Raw genomic sequence first — 22388 nt, forward strand, 5'->3', positions numbered from 1 at the left:
ATATTGTAAATATAAAAAAATTGAGTTTGGCATAGGGCCATAGTGCCCCTTTAATAAAGAAAGATCTCATTTCCATCAACAGTGACTATCCTTAGTCATATAATTTGTTTTTCTTTGACAGAAATCCTAAGTTGAACACTGAACATCTTCTGCCAAAGTGCCGCTGAGCACAGCACTAAACTATCAAACGCCTCAGTGGACCAGCTGACTGCTTGGTGGATGTGTGCGATTGCAGCTGGTTGCACCCGCATGTCAGTGTGTGTGTAAGCAAACCTCACAGAGACAGATAAAGGTTAAAATAATTAACGCTCAGAGATCAGCGGCCTTCGCTGTGATTATCCTCCTCCGCTGTTTTTACCAAAGCACATTCATCATTTTGTTTTCTCAGCACATTAGCACACATTAACTATGTTTTTTCCTCTAATTTCCGTTACCTCTGTCAATAAAGTTGTTTGATTTCAACTGTGGACCGAATATCCGGCTGAGTAAAAAGTGTTGACTGAGAGGCTGCTCCAGATGGTGGGTGATCGACACATTCATGGTGTGACGCCAACATATTGTTTTTCTATTTTTGTTCACTTCGTTAATTATAGCTGAGGGATGGTGTGAAGGTCTGTTGAGTGACAGAAGTCACACTTAAACAAATGACAGACTGAAAGGACTTAAAATATGATATCATAAACAACTACTGGGACATATTTTTGGTCTGGTTGGTGATTTTATTGATCTAGTCTGCAGTATGATTCAATAAAATATGATTAAGTTTGCAGTGGTACTATGAAGAATTCAATTTTCCATGTTCTTAGTTTAGAGCCATGGTGACAACATGAAAGCACGAGCTGAAGTCTGTAATATTACACACAGGAAGGGTCAAATGGGCTCTCATGCGCGACCACTTCTACATGATACTGAGACATTCAGTGTGCATTTATGTGATATTTCTCTGGAGCTTGACAGCTTCATTTCCCCTCTCAGTAAATGGAAAAAAATCACCCACTGCTAGAAACACGAAAATTGCACAGCAGCAAATATAAACACAGAGTAGGGCTAAATTTATAGTAAGACACAAAAGAAGAATACGTTTTGAACTGAAAGTGTTTCTACATAAATGGGACCAATTTCGACAGAATTTAGAGCAACTTCTTTTTGTGGTCGGGCTCAGAAGCATCACAAGGGATGAGCGTCGAGAGCTGGTTCATGTTGAGGACTGGATCCAAATAGACCATATTCACACTGCTGTGTTCTGGGGTGCAAATCATACAAACGTATATGCCATATTTCGGGGTAAAACCACAGGTTTGATATCCAGTTAGCTTCCATTAGACAACTGCTAACATTAGCATTAGTGTTTGATATGTTACTGTTTTGATGCGAATGCAAATTAATTGAAAAATATCAACACACAGTTTGGAGACATTTGACTAAACCTGGAAGTGAAACACAGGATGTAATTAAACGTTAATAGTAGCTAGGAGGTTGTTGAACGCTAACATCTGCTAGCGAGTTATCAATTGGGAAGCTGTAAAATGATGAAAATTAGTTAGATTACCTACATTAATGCGACCTGCAACCTGGAACACAGCGGCATTACATTATCCCAGCATCCGAGCTTCCCGCCCCGAGCGTGATGTTGGTGAAAAAATGGCCGCTGTTCAGAATTGGACAGTGAGTGAGGTGTGTTCCTTTAAACATTGAGTTTAGTTAGATGTTCATTAGACACTGTTTCTAGCTTTTCATGGACAGTTTCAAGGTACCCCCAGATCAGCAGTCTGGGCAGCCAATCAGTGAACTTTATGCACCTGTCCATCACCCTGAACTCTTGACCTGTCCCGCCTTCCAGTCAACGAGAGTCACGTTGGATCAGAACCGCAGTTCGGCAGCTGTAGACAGATACTTTCCTCACGGAGATTCATGGACATTCATTTCTTTATTTGCCGTGCGTCCCTTTGAAAGTAAGTTTGGACACTACCTGTATGTATAAATGACCAGTTCTTCTTGCCAACTTAATTGTTTAATGTAAGGCATCTCAGATTGTCATGCATGATTCTGGTGCATTTTTCTGTTGCTTCAGTAACGTGTAGCTCGCGTGTAACTCGCGGTAAAATGCAACTCCATTATTGTGTATATTATATTAGTTAGTATTATTGCAGCATGTCATTAGGCACGTTCACCCTGTTAGTCGGGTCATTATTTGTTAAGTAAGGATATTATTAGCAGCAGGCCGTTGCCATGCCGTTTACACATTGAGCAGGGCTTGTAAGTGTCAGATCCAGCGCTGCACTCACAGCCCAGCCCCCTTAAAGGGCCAGTGGTCATGTTCATGCACTTTATTTCTGGAGTTGTGTCTTTTGTATGTGTACTTCATTTGTAAAGGGCATTCAGTATCTGTGTTATATATGCACAGTTATTCGTCAGTATTATTACGTAACCAATCATATGTCAGAGCAATTCTTCTGTTGCATTGTGGCTGTTTATTTGATGCATATGTGACAGGTGGAAACTAAATTGTTATATTATGCCTATACTTAATATTTGTGTTTTCTGTTTATTTCTATTCTGTATAGAAACCACGGTTTCACGGCTTTCATAGCCTTCGCGGCCTACACAGCCTTTCACGGCCGAAAATTGTCAGTTGTCCAGAAATGAGTGGCATGTGTGTGTGAACATTAAAGCCTCTATCGGGAAATTCATCTCTTCATTCATTTCAAGTTCTAACCGGACTACCTGTGGCGTTTGTTGTCCACACGGCCAGCCATTCAACAAGTTATTTAATACAGTCCTTTAAACAAGATTACTTCAACCAATCAACATTTTACAGCCGCCATGTGAATGAGGTCTATTGTCATGTGCCCCCCGAGCTGATCAATTCCTTGGCATGTTTCTCTGACAGCTGCAGAACAATAAAGTCAAACTCAAGTTTCTGGAAACTTGCAAAAAGAAGGAGTCGTGGTAGAGAAGAAGAAATGGTCCCAAGCGTGACTTCATTTCAAAAAGAAATGGGCAAAACGTTGTAATGTACAATTCAAGTAAGGGGCGGACACACCAGCAATGTGCTGAAACATCTCTCTAGCATGGACTTCAATTCCAGGAATGCCCTGTATTAGACACCCAGACGGGTGCAGCTGCTTCCCAAATGAGCAGCATGTGTGTTACAAAGGGTAACTATCCTCAATGGTGGCTGTACTGTGGGTATTGTAGGAATTGCAGGTTTTGAAAATCAGTCCACTGGTCTAGCATTGCACTCCTATAACACTGTTGGACTCATTATGGACAGTGTCAAAACAACATGATCAGAATCGATGCAGCAGAACCAGAGATATTGCCTTTTTTTAATCCACATATTCTTGTTCCTTTACAAAACCGGGTGCCTACATTACCCACAATGCAACAATAGGCTGAGTGACATCACTAGAGGCAATTTATCAGATTGCATGCAGCTTCCTCTGGAGCCACAAAAGGCTTAAACGTTAAATTGGTGGAACTGATGCTGAAAACCTATGCAGGCCATTAATCAGGAATCAATAAGAGAACTGATTCAGATTGATATCAATGAGGCTATTGGTATGAATAAAACCCTATCAGTTCCCATCCCCATGCATTACTCAGGACACTGTTTCACATGAAAACACTGATTATCATGATCAACTATACTCTACAACAAACCACAATCATGGATTCAAATGAGTTTTAATGGCTCCAAAGGGTCAAAGGTCTGAGTCAGCAAGTCTTTCTGAGAGTGTCAGAGGAATTAGCATTCATGAATTTAAATTACAAATTGGGCTTTTATTGTCAAAAGATGGATGATCCTAGGGGCTCTCATTTTGTGGTGGCACACAGCCAGGTATTTAGCCAAGTGGTGTTTTTACTGGATGCACAAGCAAGCTGTGTTCTCACCTCCACACGGCTGTTTTTTTTATTGACTTGCCCTGAATGTGACGGTTAGGACAGGCGCAGTGGGGGTGTGTCGGTTATTATCAGGCACCGCAGGGCAATTTTGATGTCAAACATTTGTGTGCTTCGCGCTTCCCACCTGCTTAGACCGTGCCCAAGGTGCACAGCACATGGCCGATGGTTTATAGAATAAATCTGTGGTTTTATGCTGTTATAATGGATTTATCGAGAAACGTGCACAAGCATACAAAACCTTTTTACAGCTGTTTTTGTGTTTTGTGAAATGTTGTCGTGTTTTGTGTAATATTGTTGTACTGTCTGAAATGTTACTGTGTTTACTGAGATGTTGTGTTGCGACGCTCAGGGCCACCGAAGATATTGCTGTAACAATTGACTCCATCTTCTGTGAGCATTATGAATGAATTCTGGCTATCCCAATGTCAAAGTCAGCTGTCAATAACGCTGGTTCTGTGTTGCCTTTCACAGAAATGTTTCCCACAATGCCACAGTTGTCCTTGGACCCCTGAACCAGGGTAAGCACAACTTTCCTTATCGTCCCCCAAGTTAATTTCATTTAAGGCGGCCTGTATTTACTTGTGTCGATTCGGCACCTCCTGCACAAGGACATTGAATCCCCCTTGGGAGAAGCTATGTAAGGGAAATTCTCCTTGTTGAAGTAGAGAGTTGCTAATTCTCTGAAGAACTTCAGAATCAGTATCATGAATCAGATCTCTTTAATACATGCAGCATGGAGAGAAGACCTGAAGTGTTCTCTCCCGTCTTCCAAATGTTTCTGACTTAAATACAAAACAGAGTGGGGGGTTACAACATTTCTTCACAGAACAATGACCCCTTGATGTTTGGTGGATCGTCTCTTTCCCAGGACAGTGACCCTTTTGCTTCATTAGAATGTAAATGTCATCTACCATCTATCTTCCTGTAACACCTCAGACGAGAGGCAATTGTCTCTCGTCTGACTCTATGACACTTACAGCAAAAGGGGTTTCTCCCCTTTTGTTCTCACATCCTGATATGGTGTTTACAGTATATTTCTTACTGAATGGAAAACTATTTAATTTCTCACATTCCTCCCTTTTGACACAAAGTGTCAACACACATTTCTGGGAATTAAATTTAAAATTTAAATAAAACAAAACCATTAACAGCAAACAGCAATAACAAAACAACGACAAAAAAAAAATCACTTAATTTGACCTCAAAAATTATGACTCTTCGTTACGGTACATACAACAACAGCATTAAAGCAAATCAATTAGTTCACCAGCATTGAAATCCAAAAACCATTTTGTTCAAACTACTAAACTATTTTTTGTTTTTTTTTTGTTATTATTCGGTGATCAGCTGCGCTATTGTGGTTGTTCTGATGTCATCTTCCTCTGGGCTCACTTGATTCTGTGTAGTCGGCATGCCAATGTCACTTTTGTCCTCTGTGTCTTCTTTGGACCCTCGTTGTTAACAGTCCATTGCCATCCTTCTGTGATGGATGGGTGTCTAAGTATCAGTATAATGACATCAGTTTGACTGGTGGTTGCAAGTGAATCAGTGGTGGTGTGATAGGTATGAATATATGAGGACGTTTGGAGTCCAGTTGTTGCAAGCTTCTGAATTTGCAGGAACAGCTCTCATCTTGCTGTTAGGCTGAAGACCAGGATTGGTCTACAACGCTTGTGGTGACCAACCCGATGATGAAACTGTAGCCACGATCGTCCACCAGAAGTCCTCATCACTTTCCCCACAGATTAAGTTGTCTTCTTCTCAGAAGAATAATCGCTGGAGAAGGTTTACACTCGAATTCCTGGATCTGGATTCACGTTTCTCCCTCAGCTATCCAGACACAGTTAGAGTCATTCACAGGTCTCCCGGCTAGATGTAGAATCAGGCTCAGATGGGGCAGCTTTTACCTGAGGGAAGAAAAGCTTCAAGACATAGTTAAGCTCACAACAATATTTTAACATGTCATCATCCATTCCTGTCAGAGTTAAACTGTTTTGAGGAAATAGGCTGTTCATCATTCTCATAGGACGGCCAGTCAGTACCTCATAAGGAGACAATCGAGTTGTCTTATGTGGGCAGTCTCTCATAAACATTAATGTAGGTTAATTAATGCAACATTAAAGAGGTAAAACCTCAACTATTAATAAATTGTTTCTGTCACTAATTTTGTTAGTTTTGTTTTCAGGGTCTGGTTAGCCTATTCCACTGCACCTCCACTAGCTGGATGGTAGACATGTTTTTTTTTTATTATTATTATTTTTTTTTTTTAGGTTTATCTACAGGCTTTCAGAGAAGCTTTGAATTACACTATTTATAAAATAAGACCCATTATCGCTAGTTAATTTAGATCGAAGGCCCTCAACATGGAATTACGTCTCTCAACAATGCTTTTGTTACTGAGAGCAAACTGGAGCGACTGTAGCATTTTTACATTGGAAGCATTCAATCCATTTCGGAAACATGTCAGCAATCCATCATTAAACGCTCAAAGGGACCTTCAGGTTTAGGATGGCTGACAGGGGCATTGCTACACCTCTGCCAACATTATTAATTGCACAAATTACACAATTTTTACAAAAATTACGGCAAAAGTTGAAAATCCTGGCGCATACCACAATGTATTTACAATATCCAACATCCCCCCTTTTGACTCATGGTCAAGACCATGAGTCAAATTTGCCAAAAAGGGAATATAGCTTTTTTCAGTACTGTGCCTTCATGCAGCCTTCATGAGGCTAGATGAGTTTTTTGTTGTTGTTTTTTTTTTAAAACTCAGCTCCTGTTTGAAACAAAAAGACATCATTAAGGGTGTTGGACAGACAAAAGCATCTGTAGAGTGGGGGAGGCAGGTGACAGAGCAGCTGCCTTTGACACTGGGACAACAGAACCTGTATGAGCTTGACATTTGCATACCACTACAGAGACAGGTAGAATTAATGCAGACAAGAGGTTACTGATGGGACTTCTATGTGCTTTAAGTTCACTGTAGAAGTAAGGAAACGTAAGTTATGACACACATTAACTGCATATTTCAAGTCATTGTAAAACTCTGACGTTCTGTCCTGTTCCTAAAAACAAAAACGAGTTATTGCAAAATATTCAGCTGCCCGAGCAGACAGGAAGTTTAGCATTTTCAACTATGGCATTCTCAGTAAATATTGCATATGAGACACAAGGGGATCCATCGGTCGGATTTCTCATAGCAGAACCATCTTCAAAAAAGACAAAGTTAGGGTTATTAAGGGGTGTGTCAAATAATGCATCCTGTGGTTTTTGACACAGACATGGATGTGGTCCTCCATCTTGAGCTGTATGGAGCAAAGTTGATGGGTTAAAGACACTACATTGTTTTAGAGTGACATGAGACATTGTTAGTAGCACATTTGTTAGTGCAAAAGTCATGCTTTGATTATGTGAGTAGTTTTACTCAGTGTTAAAAGAGCAGACAGCATGCAGAACATTAAGAGTTAGAGGACAGATAGTGATCAGCTGTGGCCATATCCTTCTTTTTTTTTTTTTTTTTTTCAATTTTGTGATCTTTGCGCAAATTCTAGGGTTTGGTAGGCCTAAACAAAAAAAAAAAAAAAAAATTCAAGGTTGATTTAAGTCAGTAGAGGCTGTTTCTGCCTCAAAAGTCAGTCAAAGTCAGTCTTGATCAAATGTTTTCACCCATGTGTGATGTCATACAAGGGTTGGGAGATCTCCACAAAATTAAGAATCCATGGACAACAATAGCCTGCTAAATCCAATAAGGCAATCGTTTGTTTTTCTCGTTCGCAGTTTTGAAACACCCAAGATTGTCTGGATGTGGTCAGGACCCAATTTTCGACCCTCCGGAGTATAATAGCGCATTAAATTTTTTTAAAAATAAGTTGCAACTTCGTCCTTCTAAACTTCAGGACCGTTTTCTGCCAGAAAACAAAGTGGAGACACTCTTTCAGTTCTTGACAATATCCCTGTATCGTAAAACACATACAAATTATCAATATACTGAAAACAAGAGCACTACCACACAATGGCTGCTAATGCAACACGTTCTCAGCTCCATAGCATGCAGAGTTGGACTGGTGAAGAAACCCTATAGCATCTTCATCCAAGAATAAAGCTTACCATTGAAAGAGAAAACAAACCAGAACTGTGAGTCAGGATGAACAGGAATGCTAAATCTGCATTTGTTAAATCAATTACTGAACCCCCACCGTCTGATAGAAATTTTGACATTAGTGTTACAACATCTGCTGGATGCTCAACAACTTCACACCTTAAGTGTTTTACTGGTCTCCACCCCCCATTTGGTTTCTTAACAGGCAAGATGGGGGAGTTACATGGTGAAATTAGGGATTCAACAATGGCACCTTGAATTATGATAGACTAAATGACAAAGAGCAATGACTTTAAAAAGCTTTAGGGCTGAGCGGATATTGTTTTTTATCTAGTCTAAAAGTTGATTTCGACTGGACAATAATTATCATCATAATAATAATTTGCATCTTTTATATTCCCAAAAATCAAAACTAGAGCCCTCAAGCTACCAGAAACTGTTAGAAGCAATGCTTAGTCTTTAGCAGTCAATCAGTGTTTCTCTCTGTCTCTCTGTCTATGTGTGTGTGTGTGTGTCATCATTATTTGTGTCTAAATGTTCTTCTCTATGTGTTGCTCAATGCTCTGACCTTCCTCCACTGTCTCCTTTGCCTTTGTCACGGGGAATCCTGGAGAATGAACAGACACCTTTTGGTGGTGCATGTGGCCAGGATTCTTCTGGATCTCGTCCCTCTTGTTGTTTAAGCTCAGGGGTAGCACGATCATGTGATGTATGCCCATAGCCTTCCAATCTGCAGCATCTGCCTTTTTGTCAGTTCTGTTGCACTCTCCTTGACGCGTTGGATGTGAACCCAGTCTCCTTCTCCTCTTGCTGTTTCTGTGAGACTGCCATCTTTGTCCAGGACTCTGTGGTCCACACATCTCCAGTCTTTTGGGTGCCAGGTAGTTCCTGCAACCTCCTTGAATTTGTTCGGCTGACATAGGGAACATCATCCCCTCTATGATCTTGACTCCGCAACCAGTAGTCAACAGAAGCTGCTATTGGAGAAAAGGTCTTTTTTGGAGAAGAAGAGTTAATTTGTGTCTCTTTAGGAGATAGGGACAGGGCTGACAGGTCAGGGTGTATTGGTGCCCTTCCCCCCTCCCTTGCAGAGTCTTCCTGGTGTTCTTGACCTCATGTGGAGAAGGTGTCGTTGAAGGAAGTGCTGTAGGTGTGGAGACAGTACGGTATATGGAGGAGGCCCATTCCTAATTCTGGCCCTACATTCTTGTTTCTCCTTCTTCCTCTTACTCAAACTTTCTTTTCCCATTATTTCAATCCTGCTACTGATTTTGCAAAATCATCAGTCTATCTTTTCCTACATTCCTTTTACCTTTTCTTCTAACATACTCTACACCATCTTAACATTCTGTAATTTGCCTTTCACCGAAAACACCCCATGGGTGACATAGTGCCAAAGTTGAACATCCTCAACCACATTATTTCCCCATTTGTCTGCCCTTATTTCAGCAGGGCCTGTAAAACGTTCAGCTAGAGCTTTTAATTTCCCAGTTTTGTTCCTCCTGTTTTCAATTGACTCACTGGGACAGATGTGCTTAAACTTTCAATGGGCTTATCTTTCACACAAACTTCACAATCACACTGATCTTCCCATACAATTGTATGGTTGGATCTCATCAAGTAGACACTAACTTTGGGTAACTTATTCAGCCAGGTGGTTTGTATGACACATTCGTTCCGAGCAACACACCCTTGTAGCATACAAGCTGTATACTAGTCACTGAATGTCACCACAAAGTTTATTCTTTACATTCTTATTTCATATATATATATATATATATATATATATTTCCACTCATACGCCCATTTTATTGTAGTGGGGCCTATCATATCATATTATACTGTATAATATCATTATATTACAGTATTTAATATAGGATCATATTATTATTATTATATTATATTATTATATTACCTGTTATCAGGTTTGCATCAAACACTCCTATTCAATTTCTAAGTCGTCTATAAGGATTATCTAGAACTCCTTCAGCCTCTTGAAATCACAGTATATATATAATCAGTTCTTTTGCAAGCTTTACTTAGTAGATTACAACAGCCTCTTGCTGTGTTGTTACTTTAGTTTCTTTTTTTTTTTTTTTTTTTTTTTTTTTTAGTCCAATACCACACAGGAATTACATGGAAGTCCAATACCACACAGGAATTACATGGAAAACAGGCGCCCCCAGGGCCCTTTACACACAAAAGTCCAATACCACACAGGAATTATATGGACAAACAGGCGTCCCTCATGGACCCTTTACACACGTGAACTCACTACCACACAGGAATTATGTGAGCAACCTAGGTTTCACAATAGAGCAAATGATTCACAACACCGTACTCACTTATTAGATGGAGCGTCCGCTGTCTGCCTCCCGTGCCTGACTTCAGGTGGGATCCAGTCCTCCGTTTGTCGGAGCGGAACTTTCCCTGAGTCTCCTTGAAACTCCTGCCGACAGTTAAACCTTCAGTCCAGGCTCAGGAGTCAATCAGCAGAGCGTCCATCCCATCCTCGTCGCCAAATTGTAAGGGAAATTCTCCTTGTTGAAGTAGAGAGTTGCTAATTCTCTGAAGAACTTCAGAATCAGTATCATGAATCAGATCTCTTTAATACATGCAGCATGGAGAGAAGACCTGAAGTGTTCTCTCCCGTCTTCCAAATGTTTCTGACTTAAATACAAAACAGAGTGGGGGGTTACAACATTTCTTCACAGAACAATGACCCCTTGATGTTTGGTGGATCGTCTCTTTCCCAGGACAGTGACCCTTTTGCTTCATTAGAATGTAAATGTCATCTACCATCTATCTTCCTGTAACACCTCAGACGAGAGGCAATTGTCTCTCGTCTGACTCTATGACACTTACAGCAAAAGGGGTTTCTCCCCTTTTGTTCTCACATCCTGATATGGTGTTTACAGTATATTTCTTACTGAATGGAAAACTATTTAATTTCTCACAGCTATTGTGGCAGCTGTGCTGAAGCCTGTTCTCATCAGGAAATGCAGAGTGCACAGCTTTTGCAGGGAAGTAAAGGCGGCGATGATAAGATTGGTCATGACTGATGCCAGCCGCTACCAAACTTACTGATAACATGTTTCCCCAAATTCCAACCCCCTCGCAAGCTGTGCTGCAGTTCAATGCATCTGGAGTGAAACTAGCAAGTCGGTCTCCGCAGCCCGATTCTTCAAAACATACCTCTATTTGTCGATCGCTCTTGTTTGCTTTCCTTTAATTGCCACCTCCATATTCAACCATCTGAATTGTTACCAGCTTACAACAACAGGACTGACCTTGGAGCTCTGTCTTCTAAAGATTTGTGTTGAGTTTCTTTCAGAGCGAGCCCATTTATTCGCATGCGTTTTCCTCCCTTTCGACTGCGACTGTACCGGTGTGTGTTTGTCAGTGTGTGTAGATTCAGCATGTGACTGCCTGCTGTGTGGCCTGGTCCCTTGTCTGACACGCCAGCCTAATCTGCTATCAAACAGCCAGGCAGACCTTTGCCTCTTACAATGGCTGCCTAGCCCTGATTAGTGTGCGAGTGTGTGTGTCTGTGTGTGTGTGTGCGTGTGTGTGTGTGTGTGTGTGTGTGTGTGCGTGCGAGTGCGCGAGTGTGTGCGTGCTTGCATGTGTGAAAGGAGAAGTGGAAGACAATAAGGCATGATGTAGGGGGTTCAAATCAGGGGCAAGGTAGAACATTCTTGTTATGGACTGCAGGCCTAGAGACTGCGCACACACACACACACACACACACACACTCACACACACACACACACACACACAAGCAGTGCACACATGTTCGTACTCACGCTTGCTTGCACACCGAGCACATGAAGATACATTAACGGCAGAGTTGTGTTGGGGAATAACCAATATTTCACTGTGGCAAAGTTGGAATAGTTACGATGCAATCTCTTCCCCAGAGCCCCCTAGTGGCTCAGTAATGTGTCAGGAGGCACGCTCTAATAAAAGTCCTCTGTCACAGCTACAGAGGCTGTAAATTCAGGAGCTCGACTTGTGTTGGCACATAGTGGCTCCAGTCTTCATCATGGCTTTCATGCGCAGTTGTTCCACTCATGCTCATATATGCAATTTCTTGCATCCAAGCACTGTTTCACATGGGATTTCATTTTCTCCCCGCAGCATGCACTCCATACTAAACTTTGGCACAGTGGACCACCAGCATTAGTTGTTCTTGGGATGAGCTGGAATGCAGCTTTAAAACTTGGATCCAAGCTAAAGAAAAAAAAAAAAAAAGGAAATAAAAAGGAGTTATGTGTAGGAAGTTGTCTTTGCATTAGCTTATAGTCACCGACTGCTTCATTTATGCGTCACCTTCAGTGGTCCATTCATTAGCTGCCAGGCTAGCAGGTGACCATGTTCAGTCATTTTCATACTGGGGAACAGCACGGCCATTAAAAGCCTTCCCCTAACACTTCTCACCATTACTGCCCACACCACCACAGAGTGTCACAGTGAAGTTCAGTCATTACTTTCAGGCATGTTATCGTCACGGTTGTGCATCATTTCATTCAATGAAGAGCTACTGATAACGGAGAGAAGCTCAGTTAGCAAGCTCATTATCTCAGTCACTAACAGGACAGGTTTATGTTGATTATTCAAAAAACATATTTGCACAGATGTCTCCTTTTTTAAAATAACTAAATAATAAATAACTGCAGTCCAGACTGTGGGCAATTTGAGGGGCGACGCCACACCAACCCCCTTGTTTACGTGCCAACACTCTCCGTCCCCCCCGAGATCACTAATAGGTGGACTGCTGTCTAGATCTGGATCCAGATGCCATCCTTTTTGGAACTATAACTGATAAATTATTGAGAATTACTACATTTATCAGTTTCTATTTTAACTGGTGCAGCTTTTTTAAGCCTTTACAGCACAGTCCATTTTGGACTCTCTGGTTGCTCAAAGGTCAGCGCAGTCACGATGGCTGACTTTGAAATTTAGCGTTTTAAGATCACTGAAACTAATATTAATGCAGAAGATTCAGTTCAAGTTTGAATGCTGGTGTTACATAACTTTACTCTGCTGATGTGCTGCTTTCTGCTGCAGCGTCCTCCGCCACCCCAACCTTGTCCTTATGTGTCAAACTTTTTCTTATATTTTTAACTTCACTGAGACTGATTCCTCACACAGTTGTTTGGTAAAGGTGATATTTCTTTCCCTTTGTTGCTGCTAAGGTTCTTTGAGAGCTCTCTCAAACAACCGAGCCCTCAAAACTTGCCTTAAATTGTCATTTTCTTGGTGCAAGTGTCCCTGACTGAATTCCAGTTTAATTTTAATAGTAAAGTGATGTTGACGACCTTGTACTCAACTGATCTGGTTGTTAACCATTCATAGAAATATGCCTCAAAAATATCAAGATGTGCACAACGAGGAGGATGCCCCGGTGATGGAGGGGACACTACAGGAGCTGCACCCGTAGCAGTGCTTTCAAGCCCATTTCCTCTTATTTGGGGGGTTTGGATTGCCACTGGTTTCGTTGGGTCTGGCTTGACTCAGACACAAACTCAAAACACTTTAGCTCATCCTCAGATTATTCACCTGTTTGCATCCTCTTTGCTTTGACTTTGGTCCTTTATTTCTGCCTGTAAACCCTCACAGCAGCACCAACTCCCATGTTTATGCACAAGTAATGTGACATTCACAAAAAACACACTTTGGTTGGATTTGCATACTTTAATCTGTGTAGGTGGCAGTGACATTGTTGTATTATGTTTTGTTTTGGTTATATTTAGTGTTTGTCAGTCGTCTCCACCTTTTGTCTTTAGTTTATATTCTCCTCACAGAGAGGAAGATAACACAATTACTGTAACACAAATTAAATCTCCTCCATGCAGGTTGGTGGCAAAAATAATTAAATAATAAAAAAAAAAAGTCAAACCCTGAGAGGAGATATTCAGTTTGTGTTACATAATGGGCTACAAGGAGCCGCAAATGCAATTAGTGCAACTGCTGTGTTGAGTTTGACTGTTTTTGCTAATTAGAAAGTCAAAGAAGGAGCTGGACAGAGAGTCTCGTAAAAAAGGAGCCACTCTGTACAGGCACAGACAGACAGGAGATTACATTTCTTATAAAAAACCCTCTCTGCAGTTGAAATGACAGCACACACAAAAATCACAGCCTACAATGTGTTTTCAAACGGAGCCTCCATCATCTACCTTATTGAAATGTATTGAAAGAATCACAACATCAGTTACAGAAGTCCTGCACTGCAGCTTCAAGTGAATATATCTTATGAAATGTTGCCATTTTCACCCTCAACACCTATACACCTCACTACTCTAGCAGTCAGCAGCAAATGCCATACATCATCCGATTCAGGAGAACCTTGAGTTTCAGTCGGGCTCATTTAAAGTCCCAATGCAGCTCCACTTTACATGAGTTTTTAAAGCAAATGTACTAAAAAGTTATTAAACATTTCGGAACAAGGCCTTCTTTTAGCCATCAGCGGCTGTCTGGGTCTTTGCCTTGTACAATGTAAACCAATTAAAATGACGTTGCACATAGATTTCTGTCGAACTTTCATATTTAAAAAAACAAAACGAAAACTTATTGTTGGCCTTGGAAACGAGCTGTAAACACACAACTGACATGCCTTTTAAAGTTGATCTGGCTAGCTCTCTAGCAAATGGTATTCACACATCCAGCAGAGTAGGAAAACAACTTTATTTGAAGACTTGAATTTGAAATAACTTCATTATCTTTACAGCCCATCTAACATCACCGTTCTTTGTTAAATACCTTGAAAGACCTTTAACCTATATGGAAACGTGACACATCCAGGCTTCAGTTCAGTCAGTCAGTTCGGAGTTTCTGCATTATGGCAAAAGTTGCAGTGCACAGCAGCAGCTTTGGATAAACAATGATGATGCTTGATGAAAAAATATTCCAATGGTCAGTCCTGATTTTTCGACGAAAGCCATAATCATGAGATAAAAGGCAGAAATTATGAGATAAATTTTTCTTTAGTCTTAAAGTTTTCATAATTGTTTTTGTCTTACAGGCGTCCATAGGAAGGATCATATCAGGGTCATTGTTATAATTCATTTTTAATGCTGCTCCTTCTAATAGGCCTACCTATGTGTCAGTATGTATAAAAGCCTGGCTACAACCCTGCAAGCAAGAAACTGAACTTTGTCCAGCTGCTGTTCGGTGCTAGGCAGGTCTTTGTCTATGGCTGTTTTGCAGCTGTCTGTCTGTCCTCCACTGGAAAAGGACACTGATGAGAGCGTGAGAATGGACCAAAACAGTAAAGATGCGCTTCATAAAAACCAAAACAATGACCTTAAAGACACTATAATTCTCAGGGGAGTTGCTACTGGCCTTTACACCTTTCAAAAACTTATAGTTTTTTTTTATATCTCAAGCAAAAATGTGCAAACACTTTTTTTTTGTACCAAAGTACAAGTACAAAAATATCAGACTAAAAAGCACAGATAATAGCATGCGATTTCTTTTTGATAACGACCTGTAGTGAAATCGTCCTCCTTTTCAGAGTAAAATGTAACCTGTGCATCTCCTAACCTTCAATTTATGACAAACCAGAAAGGATTCGGAGCGACTGTCCGTTGTGAAATGTGAAATGTAGGGCAGAGCGCCGACCTACTCCCAGAGAGCCGGGGGTAAAAATGGCTGCTCAGTCAGCTGGAGGTCAGACGTTGACTACCTGAATAGATTTCCATTCCAGACGCTGGTAGTGCAGGAGAGTCCCGCTTCCCCTGCTCTCCCCTGGGCTTCGTGTTGCCTGTTAAAACGCTGAAAGCAAAATGGAGACACGTGAACACGAGCAGGGACACACTGACAAACACGGAGCAGCTCTGAGCCTCCTCTGATTTCCCCAAACCGCCCTCCGCTCCGACTGCCATGTGTGACTTTAATATTTTCCTCCATATGAAGCCCTGTGCGATTCCCCCCCCTCCTCCACCTCCACCTCGTGCCCTTGACCGCTCTCTACCTCTGATCTTGAAAAACAAATGTTTTCCTCCTTCGCCTCTTGTTGCTCCCCTCATCCCACCTCTGAGTGCAGCTCACTTCTCCTTCGACCTCTTTTTCCCCAAACATCCTTAACTCTCTTTGTTTATCCCTCTTCCCATCCCTTCTTTGGATCCTCGTGCACTTTGTTATGCCTCTCCTTCCCTTTGCCCTCGCATTTCTTTCCTCTTTCCGCCTGCCTCTTGCTCGTGAATGCTTTCTCTCCCCTTCCTGACATTTCTAGTCAATAATCTCAGGATATACCATGTGCTTTGAATCTTAAAACGGGCCTGCCATTTTCTGCAGCTTTGAGTGCTCCAGCTTGCTCTTGCAGTGCCTTTTCTTTCTTTCTACCAGCGATGTCAGCTCCCCACCACATCCCCCTTCCATTTCTGCTTTCTCTGAATATGCTTTTTAAAAAAAAAAAAAAAAAAATCATCGCCAGCAATGTCATGCGGTACCCTTCAATTTCTATGTACTTTTCTGTTTCCTACGTTACTTCTCTCTCTAACGCACCCCATCCCTCCTCCTCCTCATCCCCCTTCTTCCTCTCACTGTGTGAAGGAGCCTTTGTTAAACGTGTGAAAGGAGGAGAGGGAGAACTTGGCAGAATAAGAATTCAATCAGTGAATGCCACCAAAACATAAGCACAAAAGGTGAATGCTGGCTTAGTCAGACAATAAAGCCGTGAGCGTTCTGAAAGACGGAAGCAGCTCTTTTTCTTTTTTTTCCTCCAAAATATCTCTTATACTTTGCCGTGACGGTGTTGTGGACAGTCATTGTGAAAACATTAGCTATCCTTGTACACAAACAGCAGGCATTTAGCAATTACCCTTTTCATGTGATTTCTGAATTATCCAACACGATGTGCTGAGCCAAAGGTTAACCCAATATCTGTGGGTGGATTTTTTTTTTATTTTGCTGCGGCAAACAAAATATTAACACGCGATTTATTGTTGTCGTTCCTCATTCGCTTCTGCAGCTTTTTTTATTTTTGTCATCGGCTGGGATGTTTGTTTGCAAAGAAAAGAAGAGTTTAAAGGGGTAATAGAAATAGTTCAGGTATTTGGGGAATGTCTGCCGTTATTAGACAGAAAAGGAAGGAAGAGAAATGGGGATGGGAGGTCAGTTTCCCTAAAGGGATAGTTCACCCCAAATTCAAAAATTGTTATTTTTCCTCTTACCTGTGGTGCTATTAATCCATCCAGGTTGTTTTTCTCCCAGTTTGAGAGATGTTGTCGCAGAGATGTCTGCCTTCTCTTGGATATAATGGAACTGGATGACACTTGGCTCGTGATGCTCAAAGAGCCAAGACAAACAAAACAAAACTGAACAGGGACGTTTCTTTTCAGAAATCACGTACCAGTTACTCAAGACAATCCACAGGTGGTGTTGTGAGCAGTTTAACGTCGGAATTATGTTCTTTCAACTAAATCCCCGTGCAGGAGGAAGTGAGCATCGATCCTGGACAAGAGGCTCGTGCTTGTAATAGGGAGGGATGTAGAAATTAATGACGTCCTCCTCGGCTGAGCTGTCACATTAGTTGAAGCTAAAGTTAGGTGACGTATCTGGCCTCTCGTCCACAAGTATGCACGCTGCCGTCTATGCAGAGATATGGTTGGCACATGTAGTTTGGTTACCTAAATACTTGTTTACAGGGTTTTTAAATGGAAAAAAAAGTTCTAACTAATCAAAATAAATTCAAATGTTGGACATTGGTAGCCTCAACGGTTCCTGTGACTGAAAAACAACCAACACTGAAGATTGAGACAGAAAAACTAAGCTTGAGCTGTAAAGTAAATGCATTCGTTTGACCCAGGCATGGTGCCAGGATTTCAATTCTGGATGAGCCAAAATAATTCTGGTCGGTCCTTTTTCATTACAGAAGTTAATTCTATTTGCCTTCGTTTGATGGTTTCCAGTCTCAAACAGAAATGACTGTCATCATGCTGTGGAGGGCTCATCTGGCCGATAGTGGCAGCTTCTTTGGCTAAAATATTTTCATTGCTGAAATTGCATTGCTTATCGTCTACAGACGGCAGTTTATAACAACAAGAAACACGTGGGTGTGTTGCTCAAATTGTATGAAAACTGAGTAATTTATCCGTCTTGTCATGTCATCAAGGCTATTTTTTGGCCTGTATGGATCAATACCTCTATTCGGTGAGAACACATACATTTTAACTACCATCTTGTTTGAATGATATAACTGGATAGACATTTGTTTAAGTTGACTGCAGGGAGTGAATAATTGACTACAGGGTGAGCTAGAATGACTTAACAGGAGAGAGAGCGGAGTCATTTCATAAGTCCATCTCAAAAGAAACTGTCTATATATGTTCAAGGCAAAACAGAGACAATAAAGTCAGGTAGGAGTCTTCAGCTCTACCTCCCGTCTCACGTACATTTGTTACTGTTAGGACAAAGGGACCCAAACGCGAGACGCTAAGGCAAGAAGACGTAACAAAGAGTGAATTTTATTAACATAAAAGCTGAAGTTTCAAAAAATCAAAGTCAGGCAACGAAAGCAGGAATCCCAGAGCACCAAAAAACAAAACTTAAGTAGGATAACACAGGAAAAATGTGAGGAGAAAGCAGGACTGACGCGAGGAGAAAAAAAGACTAAGAGAGAGGGAATGACACAGACTTATAACAAATACACAGAATACACTTATTTATTAAAAATAAGAGTTAAGTGCGCGTTCTCCTGGTCATTAGGGACGGACCCACACACAACAAGGTTCAAAATGACTAATAGCTTGCAATTAAGGCTAATAAGCGGTCTGAAAGGAACAATTTGCCATCACTATTTAAGACTTGCATTAGTATGAACTGTTTGTAATGTATATGAAAGATATTTGTATTTGTACAAAGTGCTCAACATCACATGAGAGGTGTAAGAAACCGGCCAGTGAAACGACTAAATGTCAACTTCGCCATGTCATGTTTGAGTGAGCACACCCACGTAAACGCCGCTGTACCAAACCACTGTCAGCAGTTACAAACACTTTATGACAGATTTTTTGTTCACATTCCTTCTAAAATAGCCGTCAACCACTCTGTTGTTTACTTTTGTTGAGTCAAGAATCAATATATTTTCTCTAACTGCCTCAGCTTACTTTTTAAACAGTTTTTTAGGCAGCCTCTTTCCCCTTTTTTCCTTCTACCATTTGTTTTTTCACCCTCTTATGCCGTCCTATCTCTGAAGACTTGGCTCAAAGGTAAAGAACAAACACAGTCACAAAAGGGCCTACTTAAAAATTCCCACTTGTGTTCTTTTGTCTGTAGACCCCAATAACACTCAGTCATACTGTGGTCCTTGCCAGTAGGCTCCACTTCACACGCCGGCTGCCATGTGCAATGAAAGCTCGTGATGAATTCGGTGGCACTGTTTTTTATTCACAGTCCAGAGTGGCTGGCTTGTAGACATTTTTTTTTATCTAACTCCAAGATGGATTCTTGACAGTGTTTTGCTCTTCTTACATTATGAATATGTTTACAGGTGAGTATGTGTGTATGGTAAGGGATTGTATGAGCTTGGCTGCATCTGGCATGTGTATTACCTCGCTTTGTGGCTGTTTGCTTAGTTTTTTTGCTTTACCTGCGTGAGATTAGTTTGAATTGTTTGAATTGCTGTGCAGGGACATGTTAGACGTCCCCACATATGTCTTTTTCCTGCCCTCCATCCCTCCTTCCCCTCTCTGTCAGCCTCCTGTTTTCTTCTCTCTGTGATATTACCTTGCCGTGTGGTGGCTGTCATGCATTTCGCCGCTGCACTGTCAGTTCAGCCGGTCTGTGGCCTATGCTACTGTATGCATATGCAATTTAATTACTGATGCTCCCCACTGACAGCAGGTTCAGCTCGGTACGGATCTCTGCCTCCTTCTAATATCCCAGGAGATATTGTCTTGTGTGGTGCAGAATGCTTGAATGTGTGTGTGTGTGTGTGTGTGTGTGTGTGTGCGTGCGCGTGTGTGTGTGTGCAGCAGTACAGATTGTGTTCTCAGGACAGGTTGGTTTTGCTGTGCATATATCTGTGTTTGAATGTATACAGTTTATTGTCATGGTTGTCATCATGGCCTTGTCAAAACTACATACAGTACATGTCAGACCTATAGATGGTATATAGAGCACAGTGTGTGGGATTTAGTGGGATCTGTCAGTGAGGTTGCGAAATGCAACCAACTAAATACCCCTCCCTTCAACCTCCTACTGCAAAACCTGTAGGAGGAATGGTGGCTGCTAAAAACGCACCCCCAAAAAATAGCAAAAGAATGTGAAAAATGTAAAAACAAACAAACAAACGCAAACTGTAACCAACTGAATACCCCTCACCTCACCCTCCTCTTTCACGGGCAGTTGCGAAAGAAATAAAAAAATAAATAAAAAGCAAAAAAACAAACGTGGATAAAGCCAAAAAAAATAAAAATGCAAAACAGCTTCTCTACAGCCAGTGTTTGGTTTGTCCATTCTGGGCTACTGTACATACATGCTCGTGCAACATGGCAGACTCCATGGAGGTTGACCTGCTCCCTCTGTAGATATAAAAGCTCCTTCTAAGGCAACAAAAACACAATGATTCTCATTTTCAGTGAAATAATTAAAGATAATAATAATGAAAACATATTTATGAATAATCATAAATTAATCCTACACTCTGGACCATTAATCTAGTGGTTCTCAACCTTTTGGAGTCAAGACCAAAAAATGATTTAAAAAAATGTCATACTTGCAAATTTAGCTTTCAGTTTGAGCATTTCCATTTAGGCTTTTGCATTTTAAATGTTATTTTCACACCATTCACTCACTTTTTCTGACATCTTCAAATGATCATTTTAAATCTGCATTTTCAATTTCCTTTTTAAAGTTGAGGTTTTTCTGGCCTGATTATTCCTAGTGGTTCAGTAAAATTATAAAGTTTTCCTCAGTTGTACTTTGTGGTCAGTGCCTTTTTGCAAATATTAACATGTTAATACCCAAATGTCAGATGGTGAACATGGTAAACATTATACCTGCTGGACACCAGCATTGCCATTGTATGGCATGTTGCCATGCTAACATTAGCATTCAGTAGATCAGCTGTACGAGTACGGCCTGGCTACAGACTCTTGAGTCTTTTTTCGCCCTAATGATCGATGGAAACAAATGGGTTGGGGTACTTTGTAGAAAAGAGACTACACATTCAGTTTTTGAAATCATGTGTGCTCGGGATATCACGGCTCATGAATTTTGTGTGTCCATTTGAGCAGACCATGACGGAGAGGCTGAAAGAGATCAGGCACATTGAACAAAGTGGCACTCACTGAGGGACGGTCCTAATCTCTGCATACACAGGCAGGTCGTCACTCGACAGACAGCCGAGGCTAAAGGCGAAATTAAACTTGAAAGTTATACTTGTTGGCAACGGCGTCCATTTGCATTTAAATATGTTTGACCTCCCCAGCAGCGAAGCCCTGCTTCATGAGATGGGTTGGCAGTAATTACGCCCAATTACAAGTATCTGTTTCGCCTTTTCTTTTAATTCTCAGGTCGCCCATGCGTGAGGAGGAGGACTTTTTTAAGAGTCTGTCATTTAAAACAGGCAAATTACAGACTACCCTGGTGAACAGAACATTCTGCCTCGCTTTTTCTTACACAAAGGCACTCATGCAAGCCCATCAGCCATCCAGACAGTATTGGTTTCGTATAGTCACATCAGCCCCATCGACTGGAGCGTAGAAGACTTTCAGAAGGTGAGTGTGTTTTCTGGTTATAATTCTACTGGTTGTGCTTATAGGCCCAGGGTTGAATAATTAAATGCAGATCAATATATACCCTCCTGGCTATCCCGCCCTTCCACCTCTATATATCCAAAACCTCAACTTGATCTCACCTATCCATCAAAAGTGCAATCTCTGTCCAAAGCACTTGGGCTGATTTAGTTTTGAGGAATGAGACAACATGAAAACACCGATCTCTCATGCAAGATGTATATCTTTAAACATCAGACACAGGGTTTGCAGTGAAGAGCAAACGCACACAAAGAGCTGTTAACCTACTCATCGGAGTGCTCCATATGGACTTTTTGGGCGTGAAATTTTGTAATGACCTGTTTTTATCCTCCACTGGACAAGTGCAGTCATTAACACATTGCCCACTCGAGGTAGTTGGTGATGAAAACAAATGAAACTCTCTCAACAAATTGCTGACTGACTGACTGGGCCCGGTGCTGTGGGGCAGACAGAAGGCAGAGGTACACAGACAGGATCTTTGAAATGTGCCGTATCAAACAATGATCTATGGGAAATCCAATACCTATCAGCCATTATACGCAGCTAGTTTTCACTGTCGTGAGGTCCCCCTGTAGAGTCGGCAGAATGTCCGTCAGTTCCACCTCTTTAAAGTTAAA

At 41.3% G+C, this 22388-nt stretch overlaps 1 long non-coding RNA gene across 1 annotated transcript; it reads left to right on the forward strand.

Annotated features, from left to right (window-relative positions):
• The first annotated feature begins 1847 nt into the window (after nucleotides 1–1847).
• Nucleotides 1848–21705, forward strand: LOC311272157. Its single transcript, XR_014624532.1, has 3 exons — nucleotides 1848–1952; nucleotides 4378–4424; nucleotides 21529–21705. It is a non-coding gene; the product is annotated as an uncharacterized lncRNA (long non-coding RNA).
• The last annotated feature ends 683 nt before the right edge of the window (nucleotides 21706–22388 follow it).

The sequence above is a fragment of the Pagrus pagrus genome (assembly GCF_965226575.1).
Source record: "Pagrus pagrus genome assembly, chromosome: 16".
In the NCBI taxonomy this organism is placed as follows: Eukaryota; Metazoa; Chordata; class Actinopteri; order Spariformes; family Sparidae; genus Pagrus; species Pagrus pagrus.